Consider the following 8,780-nt stretch of genomic DNA (forward strand, 5'->3'; position numbering starts at 1 on the left):
TCGCTCTCAACAATCAACTTATCCAAGTCTCGGTCTTTCAGTCCTCCTACATCACTCTCTCCTTTTGATTGTAACCTCCCTCTTGACTGCCTTCTTCTCTTTCTCTCAATCTCCCTCCTCACCCCTCTTTCCCATTGATTACGACTGTTGTCCCAGTGGAGGGTCTCTCCTTCTCTCACCCTCTCTCCAACCTCTCTTCCCTCCTTCATCACTGTGAGTGTGACCTCTGTGTCTGTGAAAAGTGTAATCTCCATGGCACTCTCTTGCTATCAGTCACTCATTCAGTCACACAGTCAGTCAGTCAGTTAGTCACACTGTGACCTTTGCATGTGTGTGAGAGTATGTGTGTGTGGGCTGTGTACGTGTATGTATGTGCCCTGAGTGTTGAAATAGCCCTAGCTGTGTGTCCTCTGTCCCCAGAGTTGTCTGGTCAGATTGGATCAGAGCTGCACCACCAGCCTCTGTGTAGGGAGGAGGGTGAGGAGGGGGGGAGAGAAAATGAGTGGGAGAGGGGATGGATGAGGGAAAGGGGGAGGAGGCAGTGTAGTTTTCTAGTAGATTACTCACTGGCACTCTAACCCCTCCACTACATCCCACTGTGCCTCAAGCCCAGTGGGAAAGAGGGAGAGTGTGACATTTGGTTGAAAACAATTGCGTACAAGCATTTTTTTGGAACAGTGTTGTCACTTTTCTAAACAGAGTCCACAAGACACAGAACTGTGGCCTTTTGCAAAAGAGTAAATGCGTTTTCAAAATGTAGTTGCCTTCTCAAAACATAAATACATTTATCAAAACTATATTATACCTTAAAAATTGGAAATACATTCATCAAAAGAACAGTACTGCCTGCAAAACGATTAACGCAACCATACTTATCTGTTGAGTCCAAGGACACAAAACAGAACGTTTTTAAAATATTTGTATTCCAGTAGATCAATACATTTTCTTTGCAGTCACTAGATCACGATGATCAAAATTGGAAGTAAAACTATCCAAAGGTGCGTAATTATGGGCAATTAATATCTATATAAATTTTTTTGAAATGTATCTATAGCAGAACAGCAATGATCAAATGCTCAACTGCATTTACAGAACTTCTGATCATTACCTTGCCTTAGTACCTGACTTGCACATCTTAGACACCCTTTTGCAAAACAATAATTACAAATGTCATCAGTGAATACAAAATTCACTGCTAAGTGTTTTATTCACAGAATATTAACACATTGTTTACATCAGAAGAGAAATGTGTGCAATTGTGTTCACTGTTTCCAGCAATCAGTAAATACTAGTGCACAAAAGTCTAAATCACCCAATCAGTGTCATACCATGTACAATATAGGGAAAGATCTAGGCAATGGGCATTGTCAAATTTTTATGAAGTTGGGTTTCTTCTAAGTAACTTTGGGTTACTTCTAAGTCAATCATCATCTCACCAATGGCGAATTGGAAGAGAGTGAGGTGTTTGCCATCTAAGATACATATTTTTTGAGGCTGTGCTGCCTGCCAGCAGTAATCGTCTGATTGATTGAGAGAATCAAGGAGCTATCATCGTTAAGTAACATAGTAGATGTTATTATTATTATTATTATTATAGATGCGAAGCATTTAATATTTACATTCATGCATTTTTTAAATTTATTTTTATGAACTACAGGGCACTCACACATCATATGAAGGAAAGTGCCTACCTGAATTATTATTATTATTAAAATATTTTTGTTGTTGTATTTATGTAATTTTTGTCCTCAGGGCACCATTGTAAATGAGACACTGGTCTAAGTTGGGTTCCCCTGAAAAAAACAAAGTTAATAAAAAAGATTGGGACACAGTAAAAACTGTATAATACAAAAATATTTCAACAAAAAAAAAGAAATCTCAAACATTGTGACCTATCATTATAGAGCTTTGCTTTGGTCTGGAATGAGGGCTATACATCAATATCAGTTGTGTTCCTCCATTGGATTCAACTTTCCTTATTTCTATTGTGAATTGTGTTTCTGTGCGCCAATGGAAAGTCCCCAAAACTATGAGGAAACCAGCTTGTGTTTTGAATACATGGAATTGGATTGTGACGATACCAATGAATGAATCCTGCACACAATGTGCTTATTTTAATTGTATTTCTTTAATCAGGAATTATATGTGAACTATGTGTATGAAATCGTTTGTGAAATATGCATAAAAGAGTAATTGCCCATCATTTTGCACCTTTAGATAGTTTGATCATCATGATTTAATGACTGCAAAGAATATGCATGGATCTACTGGGATTTTTTAAAGATAGACTGAAAAAACACAATTCCAAACACAATTCAATGTCACCTTTGAAATACAAGAAATAATCAAAAGAGAACCATTGCACTCTCCCGGAAGCTTGGCTGGTGTGTAAAACCCGCAAATTCAGACAAACAAAGAGGTGTAATTGGTTCGCACTCAAAAATATGTTGCATAAAGCTTACTTCATTTTTCTATGTTTTTAAATGTTTACTGCATCAGGGATAGCGTACACAGACGTTTCGGCTTTACAGCATTCAGTGTGTAGGTACAATTTTCTTTAATTCTAAACAGCATTTGTAAAGAACAACAGATGAGCAGCAGGTGCTTCTAATCTGGGTTGCCACTCATCTGCCAATCAGGGACGCGGCCCCTCTGGTCTACTTGTATACGAATTAGTCACACAAAGATATAGAATTATAGGGTATGGGAGCCCCAGGTGTCCACTCACCTAAATACATCACATCAATTCATGAGATAGCCCACCACAAAGGACATCAGGCAAAGCCTGAATAAATAGCCCATTAACTTGTCGACAATTTACAAATTATATGTTGGATTCATGTCTCAAGCTAAAGAATGGGATTAAGCTAGTGGCTCAGATGGAACTATCCAAGCAGTAGATACATGTCCTTTAAATGTTGATATTTGGTTGAATTGTCAACTAAACACAATTCAAAATGTATTTAGTAATACAGTAAATACAGTGCCTTGCAAAACTATTCATCCCCCTTGGCGTTTTTTCCAATTTTGTTGCATTACAACCTGTAATTGAAATGGATTTTTATTTGGATTTCATGTAATGGACATACACAAAATAGTCAAAATCGGTGAAGTGAAATGTAAAAAATAACTAATATACTAAATAATAAAAAATTATAAAAAATTAATAACGGAAAAGTGGTGCGTGCATATGTATTCACCCCCTTTGCTATGAAGCCCCTAAATAAGATCTGGTACAACCAATTACCTTCACAAGTCACATAATTAGTTAAATAAAGTCCACCTGTGTGCAATCTAAGTGTCACATGATCTCAGTATATATACACCTGTTCTGAAAGGCCCCAGAGTCTGCAACACCACTAAGCAAGGGGCCCCACCAAGCAAGTGGCACCGCAAAGACCAAGGAGCTCTCCAAACAGGTCAGGGACAAAGTTGTGGAGAAGTACAGATCAGGGTTGGGTTATAAAAAAATATCAGAAACTTTGAACATCCCACGGAGCACCATTAAATCCATTATTAAAAAATTGAAAGAATATGGCACCACAACAATCCTGCCAAGAGAGGGCCGACCACCAAAACTCACGGACCAGGCAAGGATGGCATTAATCAGAGAGGCAACAAAGAGACCAAAGATAACCCTGAAGGAGCTGCAAAGCTCCACAGCGGAGATTGGAGTACCTGTCCATAGGACCACTTTAAACTGTACACTCCACAGAGCTGGGCTTTACGGAAGAGTGGCCAGAAAAAAGCCATTGCTTAAAGAAAGAAATAAGGAAACACGTTTGGCGTTCGCCATAAGGCATGTGGGAGACTCCCCAAACATATGGAAGAAGGTACTCTGGTCAGATGAGACTAAAAGTGAGCTTTTTGGCCATCAAGGAAAACGCTATGTCTGGCACAAACCCAACACCTCTCATCACCCCGAGAACAACATCCCCACAGTGAAGTATGGTGGTGGCAGCATCATGCTGTGGGGATGTTTTTCATCAGCAGGGACTGGGAAACTGGTCAGAATTAAAGGAATGCTGGATGGCGCAAAATACAGGGAAATTCTTGAGGGAAACCTGTTTCAGTCTTCCAGAGATTTGAGACTGGGACGGAGGTTCACCTTCCAGCAGGACAATGACCCTAAACATACTGCTAAAGCAACACTTGAGTCGTTTAAGGGAAAACAATTAAATGTCTTGGAATGGCCTAGTCAAAGCCCATACCTCAATCCAATTGAGAATCTGTGGTATGACTTAAAGATTGCTGTACACCAGCGGAACCCATCCAACTTGAAGGAGCTGGAGCAGTTTTGCCTTGGGGGGGGGGGGGGGGTTGAATAGTTATGCACGCTTGCGAAAGTATTCACCTCCCTTGGGGGTCAAGTTTTCTGTTTTTTTGTCTTATTTCTTGTTTGTTTCACAATAAAAAATATTTTTGTATCATTTGATTTACACAACATGCCTACCACTTTGAAGATGCAAAATATTTTTTATTGTGAAACAATCAAGAAATAAGACAAGAAAACAGAAAACTTGACCCCCTAGGGGGGTGAATACTTTCGCAAGCCACTGTATGGCCCAGACTTATTGGAAAGAAGGCATTTCTGCACTTTGCTAAAACCTACCCTGAAACAAATAAATAATTCTCTAAATATCACCACCAACGTAACATCAACATTAAGACACATATTGATGTAACCAGTCAATGGTGGACTGTTGGTTGCCGATAATGGGCCTCTGTACGCCTATGTAGATATTGCATAAAAAAATCAGCCATTGCCAGCTACAATAGCCATTTACAACATTAACAATGTCTACACTGATCAATTTGATGTTATTTTAATGGACAAAAAAATTGCTTTTCTTTCAAAACAAGGACATTTCTAAGTGACCCCAAACTTTTGAACAGTGGTGTACATACATATATATATACATATCCTTTAAAAATATATATTTCCCTTTATTACTTTCCAACCCCTCCACCCATTTTACATTTACATTTTAGCCATTTAGCAGACGCTCTTATGCAGAGCAACTTACAGTTAGTGAGTGCATACATTTTTTTCCACCCCTTCCCTAATTGGAGTAAACTAGTGAACAACAACGCTTAGGCCTCTACTTCCAGCTTATACATACTATATAAATTTTATGGACACTGTGAATTTTACAATAATTCTATTTTGTTTGTTTTTTACTCCTGAACTTCCTCTACCCTCAACCTCTCCGATCATTTTCATGATGTCCATCCGCTTTGCTTCTCTATGCCATATCTTTCTAACTCTTTCACAAAAGCTCTCAACCTATAACCTATATACTTATTATGGACACAGTATGCTCTACATTAGTTATCTTGTTGTTATTAGTTGCCGTTAGTTGTTATTAGTCCCATCCTTCAGCTCCATTCAACACCTCCCATCTATCTCTTAACACCATCCATATACGATTTCTATTTCCATACATTTTTCAACTGTACTGTGATGTTTCACAAAAGTTCTGAACCCTTCTATTCTCATTGTTTCTACAGATTGTAAATTGAAAATAACAAGCTACAAATGGTGTAGCGGGTGATTTGGACGGAGTCAGGCGCAGGAGGTGTAAATCACAGAATAATGGTTTATTTATTTTCTGCCAATACAGCGGTTCGCAGCAATGCGTAATACAACTACAGTTGTAGCAGTGCAAATTGTCCGGGTAGCCATGATTAGCTGTTCAGGAGTCTTATGGTTTGGGGGTAGAAGCTGTTGAGATGCCTTTTGGACCTAGACTTGGCGCTCCGGTACCGCTTGCCGTGCGGTAGCAGAGAGAACAGTTTATGACTAGGGTGGCTGGAGTCTTTGACAATTTTGAGGGCCTTCCTCTGACATCGCCTGGTAAAGAGGTCCTGGATGGCAGGAAGCTTGGCCCCAGTGATGTACTGGAACGTACGCACTACCCTCTGTAGTGCCTTGCGGTCGGAGGCCGAGCAGTTGCCATACCAGGCGGTGATGCAACCAGTCAGGATGCTCTCGATGGTGCAGCTGTATAACTTTTTGAGGATCTGAGGACCAATGCCAAATGTTTTCAGTCTCCTGAGGGGGAATAGGCTTTGTCGTGCCCTCTTCATGACTGTCTTGGTTTGTTTGGACCATGATAGCTCATTGGTGATGTGGACACCAAGGAACTTGAAGCTCTCAACTTGTTCCACTACAGCCCCGTCGATGAGAATGGGGGCGTTCTCAGTCCTCTTTTTTTTCCTGTAGTCCACAATCATCTCCTTTGTCTTGATCACGTTGAGGGAGAGGTTGTTATCCTGGCACCACACGGACACGTCTCTGACCTCCTCCCTATAGGCTGTCTCATCGTTGTCGGTGATCAGTTCTACCACTGTTGTGTCGTCGGCAAACTTAATGAAGGTGCTGGAGTCATGCCTGGCCATGCATTGTTACCTACCCTTACCACCTGGGGGTGGCCCGTCAGGAAGTCCAGGATCCAGTTGCAGAGGGAGGTGTTTAGTCCCAGGATCCTTAGCTTAGTGATGAGCTTTGAGGGCACTATGGTGTTGAACGCTGAGCTGTAGTCAATGAATAGCATTCTCACGTAGGTGTTCCTCTTGTCCAGGTGGGAAAGGGCAGTGTGGAGTGCAATAGAGATTGCATCATCTGTGGATCTGTTGGGGCGGTATGCAAATTAGAGTGGGTCTAGGGTTTCTGGGATAATGGTGTGGATGTGAGCCATGATCAGCCTTAACCTAAATTAAAAGTATGTTCACTCATCACGCTGCGCATTGGTCCACTTCCTCCAACGATCGTGACAGAAGATCCCACCATAACTGGACCAAGCAGCGTGTCCAGGAGCCAACGCCAGAGAGAACTCTAGCGGATATCCACCTCGACTGGGTCAAGCAGCGTGTCCAGGAGCCAACGCCAGAGGTAACTCTAGCGGATATCCACCTCGACTGGGTCAAACCGCGTGAGGAGGAGAGAGGTTGGACTTGGGAGCAGAGGATGGAGAGTCTGGCGAGAGCCATGGAGGCCATATCCACGGGGGAGAGACAAACCCAAAAAATGTTTAGGGGGGGGCTCACACCGGGACGACGGGGCTGCTGGAGGCAGATAAGGGGCGAGTTAGTGGACGAGGAGAGAAGGCCACTGGGTTACGGGAGCCATTGGCGAGTAGAGGGAAGGGAAATGAAGAGGCACGGCGAGAGGTACTGAGGTGTGTTGCCAGTCCGGTCCGGCCCGTTCCTGATCCCCAGGTAAGTCCAGTGGTGTGTGTTCCCAGTTCGGTCCGGCCTGTTCCTGTCCCTCGCACCAAGCCTATGGTGCACGTCGCCAGCCCGGCCCGGCCTGTTCCTGCTCCCCGCACCAAGCCAATGGTGCGCGTCGCCAGCCCGGCCCGGCCTGTTCCTGCTCCCCGCACCAAGCCATTGGTGTGCATCGCCAGCCCGGCCCGGCCTGTTCCTGCTCCCCGCACCAAGCCAATGGTGCGCGTCGCCAGCCCGACCCGGCCTGTTCCTGCTCCCTGCACCAAGCCTGTGGTGCGCATCGTCAGCCCGGTCCGGCCCGTTCCCGCTCCCCGCACCAAGCCAGGGGTGCGCGTCGTCAGCCTGGTCCGGCCCGTTCCTGCTCCCCGCACCAAGCCTGTGGTGCGCGTCGTCAGCCCGGTCCGGCTCGTTCCTGCTCCCCGCACCAAGCCTGTGGTGCGCGTCGTCATTCCGGTCTGGCTCGTTCCTGCTCCCCGCACCAAGCCTGTGGTGCGCGTCGTCAGTCCGGCACAGCCCGTGCCGGGGTCACCGGTGCCTGGTCAGGTACCGGTCAGCTGCTCCACATCGGAGCCTAAGCATTCCGCTCCACCGATGTCCAGTCCAGCTCCAGCCAGCGGGGCCAGACCGGACCAGGGGCGCTACGGAGGGTGGTGGTCAAGCCCGGAGCCGGAACCGCCTCCGAGGAGGAATGCCCACCCGGCCCTCCCCTGTTCGGTTTATGTTTGGCGCGGTCGCAGTCCGCGCCTTTGGGGGGGGGGTACTGTCACGCCCTGGCTCTGGGACTCTGTTATGTTGAGCCAGGGTGTGTTGTTTCATTGTGTTTGTGTTCTAGGTTCTGTGTCTAGCTCATGTGTTTCTGTGTTGGCCGGGGTGGTTCTCAATCAGAGGCAACGAGTGTCAGCTGTTGCTTGTTGTCTCTGATTGGGAACCATACTTAGGCAGCCTGTTTTCCACAGTGTTTTGTGGGATCTTGTTCCGTGTATGGTTTGTGTCTGTTACTTAGGACTTCACGTATCGTTTTGTTGTTTTGTTCGTGTGGTGAATCTATATTAAAAGTATGTTCACTCATCACGCTGCGCATTGGTCCACTCCCTCCAACGATCGTGACACTCTGTCTCTTTCTCATGTGAATGACGGGGATTTGGGCCTTGTCAGGTGTCTGTAGGTTATCCTTCGCGTCCGACTCGTTGAAGAAAAAATCTTCATCCAATACGAGGTGAGTAATCGCTGTCCTGATATCCAGAAGCTCTTTTTGGTCATAACAGACGGTGGCAGAAACATTATGTACAGAATAAATTACAAATAATGCCAAAAAACACACATAATAGTAGAATTGGTTAGAGGGCTGTAAAACGGCAGCCATCTTCTCCGGCGCCGTTATAATCAGGAGGGAGTAGCAACCTATACGTAACCTCGTTAACTCTCCTCACTTTGAACGGCCCCACAAACCACGGGCTCAGCTGGAGGTGGACTTGGGCGGCGTTCCACATCTCCTTCACACGCCAAAACCAGTCGTCCACCGCAGGAGCTTCGGTCTGGCTCTGATGCCA

Source organism: Coregonus lavaretus (genome assembly GCF_964263955.1).
Source record: "Coregonus lavaretus genome assembly, chromosome: 5".
NCBI classification, from domain to species: domain Eukaryota; kingdom Metazoa; phylum Chordata; class Actinopteri; order Salmoniformes; family Salmonidae; genus Coregonus; species Coregonus lavaretus.